Below are 14,463 nucleotides of genomic sequence, written 5' to 3' on the forward strand. Positions count from 1 at the left end.
CCCCTTCCCTGAGCCCCCTCATACACTCCGCACCCCTCAACTCCCTACCCTGAGCCCCCTGTCCCACCCCAACCCCCTTCCCTGAGCCCCCTCATACACTCCGCACCCCTCAACTCCCTACCCTGAGCCCCCTGTCCCACCCCAACCCCCTTCCCTGAGCCCCCTCATACACTCCGCACCCCTCAACTCTCTACCCTGAGCCCCCTGTCCCACCCCAACCCCCTTCCCTGAGCCCCCTCATACACTCCGCACCCCTCAACTTCCTAACCTGAGCCCCCGTCCCACCCCAACCCCCTTCCCTGAGCCCCCTCATACACTCCGCACCCCTCAACTCCCTACCCTGAGCCCCCCGTCCCACCCCAACCCCCTTCCCTGAGCCCCCTCATACACTCCGCACCCCTCAACTCCCTACCCTGAGCCCCCTGTCCCACCCCAACCCCCTTCCCTGAGCCCCCTCATACACTCCGCACCCCTCAACTCCCTACCCTGAGCCCCCTGTCCCACCCCAACCCCCTTCCCTGAGCCCCCTCATACACTCCGCACCCCTCAACTCCCTACCCTGAGCCCCCGTCCCACCCCAACCCCCTTCCCTGAGCCCCCTCATACACTCCGCACCCCTCAACTCCCTACCCTGAGCCCCCGTCCCACCCCAACCCCCTTCCCTGAGCCCCCTGCTGCACTCTGCACCCCTCAACTCCCTACCCTGAGCCCCCTGTCTCACCCCAACCCCCTTCCCTGAGCCCCCTCATACACTCTGCACCCCTCAACTTCCTAACCTGAGCCCCCGTCCCACCCCAACCCCCTCCCCTGAGCCCCCTCATACACTCCGCACCCCTCAACTCCCTACCCTGAGCCCCCTGTCCCACCCCAACCCCCTTCCCTGAGCCCCCTCATACACTCCGCACCCCTCAACTCCCTACCCTGAGCCCCCCGTCCCACCCCAACCCCCTTCCCTGAGCCCCCTCATACACTCCGCACCCCTCAACTCTCTACCCTGAGCCCCCTGTCCCACCCCAACCCCCTTCCCTGAGCCCCCTCATACACTCCGCACCCCTCAACTTCCTACCCTGAGCCCCCTGTCCCACCCCAACCCCCTTCCCTGAGCCCCCTCATACACTCCGCACCCCTCAACTCCCTACCCTGAGCCCCCTGTCCCACCCCAACCCCCTTCCCTGAGCCCCCTCATACACTCCGCACCCCTCAACTCCCTACCCTGAGCCCCCCTGTCCCACCCCAACCCCCTTCCCTGAGCCCCCTCATACACTCCGCACCCCTCCTCTGCCCCAATCCCTTGCCCTGAGCCCCTTCCTGCACACCACCCCGCCCCCCACACCCCGCCCTGGCCCTGCATGCAATTTCCTCACCCAGATGTGGCCCTCGGCCCAAAAAGTTTGCCCAGCCCGGATTTATTCCGCCACCAGGAGCCCTAATCAAAGCCTTCCTCTCATTCCCAGCCTCCCTCAGCCCAAGCAAGCGCGGGCCGCGGGGCCTTGGGAGGACTTGCCCCCTCGCAGCTCATCGGCGCAGAGCGGGGGAAGAGCCCGGAATGGATTTTGTGGGCCCCGCTGAGCTCCTGGCGAAGGGGGTCGCGGCCACACGCGGGGGCACGTCTCCCCCGGCTCCGCCGCAGGGCAGGTCTCCACATCGGTCCCTTGGACACGCGCCTCCCCGAAACCCAGCGGCTCGCTCACTCCAGTGACAAAAATCGCTACTTTGCCCCCCCCCCCCCCTTGGAGCAGACCCTGGGAAGGACACTGAGAGCAGCAGTTTCCGAGCTGGCCCCTGCCCCCGGCGGGGCTCGGATCCCCGGGGGCGGCCCCCTTGTGCGGGGGGGGGGGCTGCCCCCTTGTGCGGGGGGGGGCGGCCCCCTTGTGCGGGGGGGTCCTGCCCCCCGCCCCGGCTCTCTCCCGAGTACCTGCCCCCTCCCGCGCAGGCGCCGCTGCCTCCAGAGCCCGGGGCGAGCCCAGGCTCGGGTCCCTGCGGCAGCGGCCGGGCTCGCGGCCCCCAGCCGCGCACAGGATCTGATCTCACGGCGCTCGCTCCCCACCAGCCCCCGGGGCTCCAGGCGGCTTCCTGCGCCCCGGGAGAGCCGCCCGGGCTGCCGCGCCCCCGGCCCCGGGTCTCCTTGCGGGGCGGGGGGATGGACAGTGGCGGACGATGGCGGGTTCCCGGCTCCTGTCACTGCATCGCCCCTGGGCAGATCCCCCGGTGCCGAGCCGGGAACAGACCCCCCCGTCTGCCAACTCGCCGGGTATCGCCCTCCGGCCGGGCGCCCGCACCAGTTCCCCGCTGCTGCCCGTGCACACGCTGCTCCGCATGAGATCCGGTCTGTCTGGGGTGCAGAGCAGCAGCCCGCCCGCCTGTGTCCGCAAAAAGAACCGGAGGACTCGTGGCACCTTAGAGACCAACCAGTTTGTTTGAGCATAAGGGTTAGTGTCTGCTCCTGGGGCGGGCGGGGACCGGGGCACTTTGCGGGGGGCAGCAGGGAAACCCCCCCACGGGCACTGTTCGGGTAGGAACTAAAGGCACCGGTTGCACTGTAGGTCACTATGGACCTTTTATTAGCCAGGGCCGGCCTTAGGGAAATGCTGCCCTGGTTGAGCTTGTATTTTGACACCCCTGGACCCCACTGCTTCCCCGGGCCTCCCACCCATCGCCCCATCCACCCCGGGCTCCCACTGCTTCCTTGCAGCCCCCCATCGCCCCTGGCCTCCACTGCCTCCCTGGGCCCCGCACCCATCCCCCCATCGCCCCTGGACCCTGCTGCCTCCCTGAGCTCCCCACCCATTCCCCCATCACCCCTGGCCTCCACTGCCTCCCTGGGCCCCCCACCCGTCCCCCCATCACCCCTGGCTCCCACTGCTTCCCTGCACACACACACCCCATCGCCCTTGGCCTCCACTGCCTCCTTGAGCTCCCCACCCATCCCACCATCACCCCTGGACGATGCTGCTCCCCTGGGCTCCCCGTTGTCCCAGGACCCCGCTGCCTCCTCCCTCACTGCCCTGAGCTCCTTTCTGAAGCCTCGCACTCCGGGCCAACCCCTCTCCTTGTCTCTTGACCATGGTGCCCTGGTTGGTCACCCATCTGAAAAACCAGCCTTCATATTATCCTACTGATACAAGGGTTGCTCCTCTGGTGAGCGCGAGATGTCCTGTGCCTTGCCAGTCAGCTTCCCAGTGGAGGAGAAATCAGTGTACAGAGTCGGCGTGAATTCTAAGGGTACGTCTACTGTACGAAATTATTTCAAAATTATTTTATTCAAATTTTCGGAAGTGATTTTATACATTCGGTCTTCTGTGTCCCCACTAAAGCGTGCGCATTTGGCGGAGTGCGTCCACAATACCGAGGCTAACATCGAATGTCGGAGCGGTGCACTGTGAGTAGCTATCCCACAGTTCCCGCAGTCCCTGCCGCCCATTGGAATTCTGGGTTAAGCTCCCAGTGCATGATGGGGCAAAAACATTCTCGTGGGTGTTTCTGGGTGTGCGTCGTCAGTCCCTCCCCCCTCCGTGAAAGCTGCGGCAGACAATCGTTTCACGCCGTTTTGGCGTGCAGACGCCATACTGCTTTCAGCAGACAGTGCACTGCTGCTCTCCTGCTACTATGAATCTGCCCTGCATTTCCTCTCATCTTCCTATGTAATCTCTAGTATCTACTCTTCCTCTTCCTCAGCGAACGCTTCCACTGCCAACTCCGCTCGGCCATCGTGAACCGAGTGGCACAGCCGCCCACTCTGCTCTCCCGCTCTTCCTGCGCTACCGAGCTTCTCCGTGTTGTCTGTCCTGGGCTCTGCGTCCGTGAAAGCTACAGAAGACAACCATTTCCTGCCTTTTTTCAGCTGTCGTGAACCGAACAGCACCTGTTCCACTGCCACTCTGCTCTCCTACGTTTCACGCCCTTTTTCCAGGATTACCATAGCCATGGAGCCTGCTCAGATCTCTGCTACAGTTTTGACCATTGTAAATACCTCACGCATTATCCAGCGGTATGTGCAGTACCTGCAAAATTGGGCGAGGAAGCGACGACAGTGCGATTACTATACTGATGAGGACATGGACACAGACGTTCCTAGAAGCACGGCATGTGGCGATTGGGAGATCATGGTGGCGTTGGGCCAGGTTCATACCATGGAACGCCGATTCTGGGCCCAGGAAACAAGCACAGACAGGTGGGACTGCATAGTGTTGCAGGTCTGGGATGATTCCTAGTGGCTGCAAAACTTTCATATGCGTAGGGCCACTTTCATGGAACTTTGTGACTTGCTGTCCCCTTCCCTGAAGCACAAAGACACCAGAATGAGAGCAGCCCTCACAGTTGAGAAGCGAGTGGCCATAACCCTGTGGAAGCTTGCAATGCCTGACAGCTACCGGTCAGTCGGGAATCGGTTTGGAGTGGGCAAATCTACTGTGGGGGCTGCTGTGCTGCAAGTAGCCAATGCAATCATTGACCAGCTGTTATCAAGGGTAGTGACTTTGGGAAATGTGCAGACCATTGTGGATGGCTTTAGTGCACTGGGGTTCCCTAACTGTGGTGGGGCGATAGACGGAACGCATATCCCTATCTTGGCCCCGGAACACAGGGTCAGCCAGTACACAAACCACAAGGGGTACTTTTCCATGGTGCTGCAAGCACTGGTGGATCACAAGGGATGTTTCACCGACATCAATATGGGATGGTCGGGAAAGGTGCATGACGCTCACATCTTCAGGAACTCTGGTCTGTTTGAACAGCTACAGGAAGGGACTTACTTCCCAGACCAGAAAATTACTGTTGGGGATGTTGAAATGCCTATAGTTATCCTCGGGGACCCAGCCTACCCCTTAATGCCATGGCTCATGAAGCTATACGCAGGTACCCCGGACAGTAGTAAGGAGCAGTTCAACTATAGGCTGAGCAAGTGCACAATGGTGGTAGAATGTGCCCTTGGACATTTGAAACCGCCTGGCGCAGTTTACTGACTCGGTTAGATCTCAGCACAACCAATATTCCAATTGTAATTGCTGCTTGTTGTGTGCTCCACGATATCTGTGAGAGCAAGGGGGAGACATTTATGGCGGGGTGGGAGGTTGAGGCAACTCGTCTGGTGGCCAATTTCGCACAGCCAGACAACAGGGCGATTAGAAGAGAGCAGCAGGGCGTGCTGCACATCAGAGAAGCTTTGAAAGCCAGTTTCATGACTGGCCAGGGTATGGTGTGACAGTTGTGTTTGTTTCTCTTAAAGTTACCCACCCCCTATATATAAGAAAGGAAATAAAGTCACAATTGTTTAAAAACCGTTCTTTATTATTTGTTGCACAAAACACTGAGAGAAATCAGAAGCTAGATGGGGGGTGGGGGGAATTGGGTTAGGGGGGTGGAGGAGGGGGGAAGGACAAGTCCAGAAACGAAATCAAAATTTCGGATATGCCAGCTTTCTGCTGCTTGTGCAATCCTCTGGGGTTGAGTGTGTGGGTCCCTGTAGCCTCCCCCCCACTCCATGTTCTTGGGCATCTGGGTGAGAAGGCTATGGAACTTGGGGAGGAGGGAGGGCGGTTATACAGGGGCTGCAGCAGCAGTCTGTGGTCTTGCTGCCTTTCCTGCATTAGATCCACCATACAGCGGAGCATGTCAGTTTGCTCCCCCATGAGCTTAACCATAGCATCCTTCCTGCTGTCATCGCGCGTGTCCCTCCTCTCTTCGTATTCATGTAACACTTTACATGACTCCGGAATTGTTTGCCTTCACGCATTCAGCTGGGCCCTAGCAGTGCGGGAGGACTGCACTTCTAATCTGGAGCAGCCTCTGGGACGGAGTAGATAGGGGCCGCGTTTGCACCTGTGGGAGGAGAAAAAGGGAGGGTAGTATTTTAAAAGATACATTTTAGAGAACAAAGGGGACACTCTTTCTCAGTGAAACAGTAAATTCATAGTACACAGCACATGTTCTTTCTGTACAAGGTCACATTCTGTACAAGGTCACACTTATACTGAAGTGCCTGCCATTTTATTATGAGTAAGCCATCGCATGTGGCCGGACAACAGAATTCAGCTTGCAGGCAGCCATGGTAAGCCCTAGGGGCACGTGGGGTTCTGCTTCTTCTGCATTCATTTCAATGCTTTCAAACTGCCAGGCCCCCTTTCCCATAGCAAGCAATGCCTCGTAGGTTTGCCATATAAAAGGAGGGCCTGCGGGCTCTCTGGGATGATTGCTTCACACAACACCCTCCCCCCCGACACTTCGTGGCTCCGATGAGGCTCTGAGCAGGGATGAGCCCTTTAAACTAAACACGAACAGCCCAGCGCAGCTGGGTTCCCCCCACCCCTCACTGCATGGCTCTGATCAAGCTCTCATTCACCAGAAGTGCCTTCTCCAGGGTCATGGTCCGGGAGCCTGCCTTCGGAGTCTGGGGGAGGCTATTGGCCCAAGCGTTAAGAATAGTTCCTGGCTAGGGGGGTGTCAAGGTTCCTCCCTCACTCTGAACTCTAGGGTACAGATGTGGGGACCTGCATGAAAACCTCCTAAGCTTACTTTTACCAGCTTAGGTTAAAACTTCCCCAAGGTACAAATTAATTTTATCCTTAGCCCTTGGAATATCCACTGCCACCACCAAACTCTAACTGGGTTTACTGGGAAACGTAGTTTGGACACGTCTTTCCCCCCAAAATCCTCCCAACCCTTGCACCCCACTTCCTGGGAAAGGTTTGGTAAAAATCCTCACCAATTTGCATAGGTGACCACAGACCCAAACCCTTGGATCTGAGAACAATGAAAAAGCATTCAGTTTTCTTACAAGAAGACTTTTAATAGAAGTAGAAGTAAATAGAAATAAAGGAATCACCTCTGTAAAATCAGGATGGTAGATACCTTACAGGGTAATTAGATTCAAAATATAGAGAATCCCTCTAGGCAAAACCTTAAGTTACAAAAAAGACACACAGACAGGAATAGTCATTCTATTCAGCACAGTTCTTTTCTCAGCCATTTAAAGAAATCATAATCTAACACATACCTAGCTAGATTACTTACTAAAGTTCTAAGACTCCATTCCTGGTCTATCCCTGGCAAAAGCAGCATACAGACAGCCACAGACCCTTTGTTTCTCTCCCTCCTCCCAGCTTTTGAAAGTATCTTGTCTCCTCATTGGTCATTTTGGTCAGGTGCCAGCAAGGTTACCTTTAGCTTCTTAACCCTTTACAGGTGAGAGGATTTTTTCCTCTGGCCAGGAGGGATTTTAAAGGGGTTTACCCTTCCCTTTATATTATGACAGGGCGAAAACAGATTCCCCACTTGCCGCCTGTGCACTGTCCTCCTCCTCCTCCTCCTCCTCTTTGTCCTCCAAAAAGCCATCCTCCTCGCTCAGTGCTACTCTGCCCTTGCAAGTGTCCACGGACAGTGGTGGGGTCACCCCCCATAATTGCATGCAGATCTTGGTAGAAGCAGCATGTATGGGTCTATGACCCAGAGTGCCCATTCACCTCCCTGGCTTTTTGGTACGCTTGCCTGAGCTCCTTGATTTTTGTACGACACTGCTCTGTGTCCCCTGGAGACTTTAGCGTACGTATTTGCGTTTCTTTTTTTGGAACATAGTTCTGCCATAGCAGATTCATCTCCCCAACATGCGATGAGATCCAGTACCTCCCGTTCGGACCATGTTGGAGCTCATCTGCAAATCTGGGACTGCGTGATCTCTTGAGATGGTGGACTCTGGAGGGTCGCCTGTGATGGTGGACTGTGCTGATGGTGACGAAACAGGAAATTCAAAAGTTCCCGGGGCTTTTACTGCCTACCTGGCTAGTGCATCAGAGTTGAGAGTGTTGTCCAGAGCAGTCACAAGGGAGCATTCTGGGATAGCTCCCGGAGGCCAATAACGTCGAAGTGCGTCTACAGTACCTGTAACACGGAACTGTGATCTCGATTTTAGCGCTACTCCACTTGCTGAGGTGGAGTACAGAAATCGGAATAAAGAGCCCTTTAAATTGAAAAAACTGGTTTGGTCGTGTGGACGGAATCAGTTTTATTTCGAAGTAACTCGGCTAATTCCGAAATAACCGCGTACTGTAGACCAGGCCTAAGTGTGATTTGCTTTATTAACACAAGTACAGCAGTCCGGGAACAGAGGCAAACAGCACACGGGCAATCCCCTCTTCCCGAAATCTCAGCATGCACCAATGCCTGCTTCCCAGGAAGCTACTCTGTGCCAAGAATTGCCTCCGAATACAGAAGCTGCCGTCTGCCACAGCTTCTATCTTAGGACAACTGCATCACTGAATGCAGAACAAGATTGTCTTACAAAGAGACTGAACAAGAACTCATCAGCCCGTGTAACAAGAAGGGCCACCTGGTGCTGCTCACCATAATAATACTTCCAGAGGGAAGAAGCCAGGAGTTCTTGGACGAGAGGGATGTTCAGCATCCAAAGCCTGTTTCGCCCGGGGCTGCCCTGCTCAGACTGTGAAGCGTATTGACAGTAAAGGGCATAATAATAAGCAAAGATCCCTCAGATGACCCCGCCAAACCATTCTCCACCATAGTACCTGTGCAGAGAGCCCTGAAAACGGTTTCATACCTCTATCTGCATCGGGGGTACATAGGTTCTCCTCTTTCTTCTTCTGGAGGTCACATGCTGCCAATTTTCTTCCCCGTTCTGCACTGCCCTCTCTGATTCTTCAGCATGCTTTGCCTGCAATACCAAACACTGACTTCTATCCAGAAAGTCTTCATTTTCTCTGATGCAACGCAGGGTTGATATTTGGGTCACTAGTCCTTTAACCTTCTCTTCCAATATGGAGACCAGCTTGCACTTCGTACAGACGAAGTCGCTTCTATCCCCTGGGAGAAAGACAAACATGGCCCATGGCACAAACAGGTCACAACAGCTGATCGCTCACTATCCATATTATCTTCCTTCTAAGAGCCTCTTCAGGTGTTGTATTTACTACTCACAGAAGCCTGAAAGGCAAAAACTCTGTAGGAACTCCCCCCAGGCAAACTCCCTCTGTTTGTTCACCACTCACTCAGTTCACAACTGGCAGCTTTTTTATAAGTCTGCTGGGTCAAAGCAGTTGCTCCGGCTCAAAGCCTTCCCTCCAATCAACCACTCGAGGCCCACCTGGAACACAGCACTCCCAATTCACACTTTTCAAACAAACTCACACACGGTCAAACAGTCATAGAATCATAGAATATCAGGGTTGGAAGGGACCTCAGGAGGTCATCTAGTCCAACCCCCTGCTCAAAGCAGGACCAATCCCCAACTAAATCATCCCAGCCAGGGCTTTGTCAAGCCTGACCTTAAAAACTTCTAAGGAAGGAGATTCCACCACCTCCCTAGGTAACGCATTCCAGCGTTTCACCACCCTTCTAGTGAAAAAGGTTTTCCTAATATCCAATCTAAATCACCCCCACTGCAACTTGAGACCATTACTCCTTGCCCTTTCATCTTCTACCACTGAGAATAGTCTAGATCCATCCTCTTTGGAACCCCCTTTCAGGTAGTTGAAAGCAGCTATCAAATCCCCCCTCATTCTTCTCTTCCGTAGATTAAACATTCCCAGTTCCCTCAGCCTCTCCTCATAACGCATGTGTTCCAGTCCCCTAATCCTTTTTGTTGCCCTCCGCTGGACTCTTTCCAATTTTTCCACATCCTTCTTGTAGTGTGGGGCCCAAAACTGGACACAGTACTCCAGATGAGGCCTCACCAGTGTTGAACCCCATCAGATTTCTTTTGGCCCAATCCTCCAATTTGTCTAGGTCCCTCTGTACCCTATCCCTACCCTCCAGCGTATCTACCTCTCCTCCCAGTTTAGTGTCATCTGCAAACTTGCTGAGGGTGCAATCCACACCATCCTCCAGATCATTTATGAAGATATTGAACAAAACCGGCCCTAGGACCGACCCTTGGGGCACTCCACTTGATACTGGCTGCCAACTAGACATGGAGCTATTGATCACTACCCGTTGAGCCCGACAATCTAGCCAGCTTTCTATCCACCTTATAGTCGCTGCAACTAGCACCAGTCAAACAAATGGTCACAGCGGACAGACACTCGGATATTCACCCCACCATCTCACAACACAGCACCCCCAAGGCAGCACTCACAGTAGCTCTTCTCGGACGGTTCCCAGACAAACTTCCTCTGTTTGCCTCTCCTGCCCCAAATCACAAAATCTCTGGGGCCTTTGAAAATCCGAAAAGCTCCGGGGCCTCAAAAAATCTGAGATATTGCAAAAACTCGGGGGACTCTGAAAATCCCCGAAATCCAGGGCCTAAAAATATACCAAAACTCCCAAAAGCTCTGGGTCCTCTGAAAATACTAAAAGCTCCACAGCAGGGACTCCAAAAATAAAAAAAATCCCAAATGCTCTGGGATTTCTGAAAATCCCCCAAACCCTAAAATCTCTATGGGCGTCCAAAAATCCTAAAAGCTCCATGCCCTTTGAAAATCGCCAGAGCACTAGGGCACCTAAAAATCCCCAAATCCAAAAATCTCTGGGGCTCCAAAAATCCCCCAAATCCCAGAAACTCTCCAACCTCCAAAAAACCCTAAAATACCAAAAGCTGCAGAGGCCTCCAAAAAATGAAAAAATCCCTGAAGTCTGGGTGTGATGTTCTCCTGGTGTTATCTGGACCAGTGATCTGCTAGGGCACTCCAATCCTCGACTCTGGGAGCCAGCTTCACCCTGCTCTGCTGTGATAAACCGCACTCCTGGGCTGTTGACACACAGCCTCTGGCATGTAAGCTGCTCCTTGGATTGTGCAACCAAATGACACTAGCCAATATCTCCAGTCCCAGACACAACCCTAGGAACCTCTGTTTTGCAGTATCCAGGTGTGCCCACTGGATGTTGCAAGCTTATATGAGTTTGTCAATTGAACAAAAAAATTGATATGTACCAGGCTTGTTATCCCAATGGGAGTCTCTGACATGCTTAAAACCAAACACACTGTTTCAGGTAGAATAAACAAACAAATTTATTAACTATAAAAGATAGATTTTAAGTGATTATAAGTCAAAGCACAAGAAGTCGGGTTTGGTCAAATGACATAAAAGCAAAATGCATTTTAAGCTGATCTTAACACTTTCAGTTCCCTTACAAACTTAGATGCTTCTCACCATAGACTGGCTGGTTGCCCTTCAGCCAGGCTCTCCCCTTTGATCAGTGCTTCAGTCGCTGGTGGTGATGTCTGTAGATGGAGGTAGACGAGAGAGCCAGCATGGCAAACACTCTCCCTTTTATCATGTTCTTTCTTCCCTCTTGGATTCCGCCCCCCCTTCAGGGTCAGGTGAGCATTACCTCATCGTAGTCCCTGACTGACCAAGGGAAGGGGGGTGACTCACCCGAGAGTCCAACAGATCCTTTGTTGCTGCCTGGGCCAGTGTCCTTTGTTCCTGTGAAGCTGGGCTGGGTTTGTCCCATACATGCCCTGATGAGGTGTGAACTACCCCTCTGCTCCTGGAGAGTTTTGCCTGGGCTTGTTTTAAGCCATGAGGTCACATTTTCAGCCTCATAACTATATACATGAAATTATAACCTATAACATCACTATAACAACAATTCTTAGTGCATCATGAGTGTTCCGAAGACACCCAACATGACAAACTTTGCATTGGATACCATACAATCATATTATAAGGATGAACATGGAGGTGCAGGGTGTTCCCCCGAGATACAGAGTGTCACACCGGGCCCTCCAAAAACCCGCAAAATCCCAAAACATCCCAGGCCTCAAAAAATCTCAAAACTTCCAGTTCCTCCAAAAATCCAGACCACAAAAAGTCCCAAAAATATCAAAAACTTCTTGGCATCCATAAATCCCAAAATCCCCAGGGCCTAAGAAAATTCCCAAAATCTCAAGTTCCTTGTGGCTAGAAAATAAAATATAAAATAAAAATCCCAAAAGTTCTAGGGCCTCAGAAAATCCCCCAAATCCCAAAAACTTGGAGTCCTCCAAAACTCCCAAAGCCCTGAGACCTTGAAATATCAAGAAAAAAATCACCAAAACTCCATGGTCTCTGAAAATGCCCCAAAATCACCAAAACTCTGGGACGTACAAAAAATGCAAAATTTCCCAAATCTCCAGGGCCTACAGAAATCCCCCAAATCCGTAAAGCTCCAGGGCCTTTGCTGCAGGGCCTGTAAAAATCCCCCAAACTCTCGGGCTTCCAAAAATCACAAAGGCTCAGGGGCCTCTGACCATCCCATCAGATAAAGGGCCTCCAAACATCCCAAAAGCTCTGGGGCCGCCAAAAAATCCCCAAATCTCAAGAAAACAATATATCGAGTTAGTTTGACAGGATCTATTCTCCATAAAGCCATGTTGACCTGTGTTAATTACATTACCCTCCTTTAATTCTTAGCTGATCAAATCTCATATCAGCTACTCCATTATCTTGCCCAGGATCGATGTCACGGTGTCAGGCTTACGAGGACCTGGGTTGTCCCATTTACCCTTTTTTAGCTCCTTCCAACCTTCCAGAGCTTCCTCAAGGCTTCAAGACTATCAATGTGCTGCTGATCTAGTGTACTATTGGCTGCTGTGAGAGGAAGGGGCATCACTGTGGGGGGGAGGGAACATGGGTGCTGTCAGGGAGAGAGGCTGTGGGGGAGGGGTATGCTGGGTGTCACTGTGAGGGGAGGGGCTGTGAGGAGGAGAGGCTATGGAGTGTGACTGTGAGGAGGTGGCCCCATGGGGAAGTCACTGTGGAGAGGGTCTGTGAGGGGGAGGGGACGTGCGGGTGTCACTGTGAGGGGAGGGGCTGTGAGGAGGAGAGGCTATGGAGTGTGACTGTGAGGAGGTGGCCCCATGGGGAAGTCACTGTGGAGAGGGTCTGTGAGGGGGCGGGGACGTGCGGGTGTCACTGTGAGGGGGAGGGAAGATGCATTGTTAGTGATGGGAAAAGTACAGAGAAGGGCAAGAAAAATGATGGCGGGTATAGAACAACTTCCACCTGAGGACAGATTAAAAATTCATCTGATGAAGTGAGCTGTAGCTCACGAAAGCTCATGCTCAAATAAATTGGTTAGTCTCTAAGGTGCCACAAGTACTCCTTTTCTTTTTGCGAATACAGACTAACACGGCTGTTACTCTGAAACCTGTCATTAAAAAGACTGGAACTGGTTATCTTAGAAAAGAGACAATTAAGGGGGCATGTGCTAGAGGTCTATAAAGTCAGGAATGGTGTGGAGAAAATGAACAGGGCAGTGTTATTTATGCCTTCAAATAACACAAGGACAAAGGGTCACCAATGAAATGAATAGGCAGCAGATTTCAACCTAACATAAGCAAGTACTCCTTCACGCCACACACAGTCAACCTGTGGAACTCATTGCCAAGAGATGTTGTGAAGGCCAAAAATATAAGGGCTTGTCTACACTGCTGCTTAAGTCTATGTAAATTATGTTGCTCAGGGTTGTGAAAAAGCCACCCCCTGAGCGACGTAACTTACATCAACTTGAAGCAGTGTCTACACCAATCTATGTTGGTGGGAGACACTCTCCCGATGATACAGTTTCCACCTCTCATTGAGGTGAAGTGCTTATCCCGACGGGAAAGCGCTCTTCACCAGACACACTGCAGCAATGCTGCTGCGCAGATATAGTATGGTAGCATAGACTAGCCCTAAGTGCATTCAAAAAAGAATTAGAGAAGTTCATGGAGGATCCGTCCATCAATGGCTATTAGCCAAGATGGGCAGGGATGCAACCCCTGCTTTGGGTGTCCCTAAACTACTGACTGGTGCTCTGTCCTGGATTCTCAGATGTCTGTGAGTGTAGAGAGAGAGAAAGAGTCACACACACACACACATATACAAATTTGCATTTATAATCACTGGAGTCTTGGCACAATGCCCAGCTGATTACACAAAACAAAACAAACAAAAAAACCCTGTTAAGTCTGTTGAAAAATAAGAGTTGGTCTAGTTCGCACAATCCGTGCACACCCAACTAATCCCGCTGATTTCAAAGACTGAAGTCGGAGGGACTGGGCCTAGCAGCAACGCTTTCTACACCTAGGGCATGAAACTATGGTTGAAACACTGTTTGGATGTAACAATTTATTTGAGAATTGAACAAGCCAATTTAGTTTAATACCAGGTGCATGTTGTATTCTGAAGCAGTCTACAAAAAATAATTATTAGGTTTGTTGAAAAAAGGTAACAAAGTGAACAAATGATGAGGTAAAAATGGAGAATTGTGGTTAACAAAAAACCCTAAACAAACAAAACACGATAAAATATATTAAACATACATGTTTTCTTCCAGTACATGAACATGCAGCACAGCACCCGGTAATACTTTTCTTTCACTCAGTGGGGCTAATTTTTATTCTTATATTCAAAGTCTGTTTGTATTCCTGCTAATTCTGAAAATACACTATGCTACTGTATAAATTAGCATAAGAACACAATCATTTCACTTTCAGTGGTGCTTCTGTATTCTCTGCTGAGAAAGCTCTAACTCATCATCATACATGAAGAG

The 14,463-nt window shown here is 52.1% G+C and overlaps 1 protein-coding gene and 1 long non-coding RNA gene across 2 annotated transcripts in view; one reads left to right on the forward strand and one right to left on the reverse strand.

The window, feature by feature from the left end:
* The window catches only part of LOC140903910 (uncharacterized), a 49,955-nt gene that overhangs the window by 16,769 nt on the left and 18,723 nt on the right, over positions 1 to 14,463 (reverse strand). The gene's annotated exons all lie outside the window — the stretch shown is intronic.
* Positions 1,780 to 4,164, forward strand: LOC140903911 (uncharacterized). The gene is made up of 3 exons (XR_012156382.2): positions 1,780 to 3,222; positions 3,315 to 3,379; positions 3,676 to 4,164. It is a non-coding gene; the product is annotated as an uncharacterized LOC140903911 (long non-coding RNA).

This window comes from Lepidochelys kempii, chromosome 27, assembly GCF_965140285.1.
Source record: "Lepidochelys kempii isolate rLepKem1 chromosome 27, rLepKem1.hap1, whole genome shotgun sequence".
Lineage (NCBI taxonomy): Eukaryota > Metazoa > Chordata > Testudines > Cheloniidae > Lepidochelys > Lepidochelys kempii.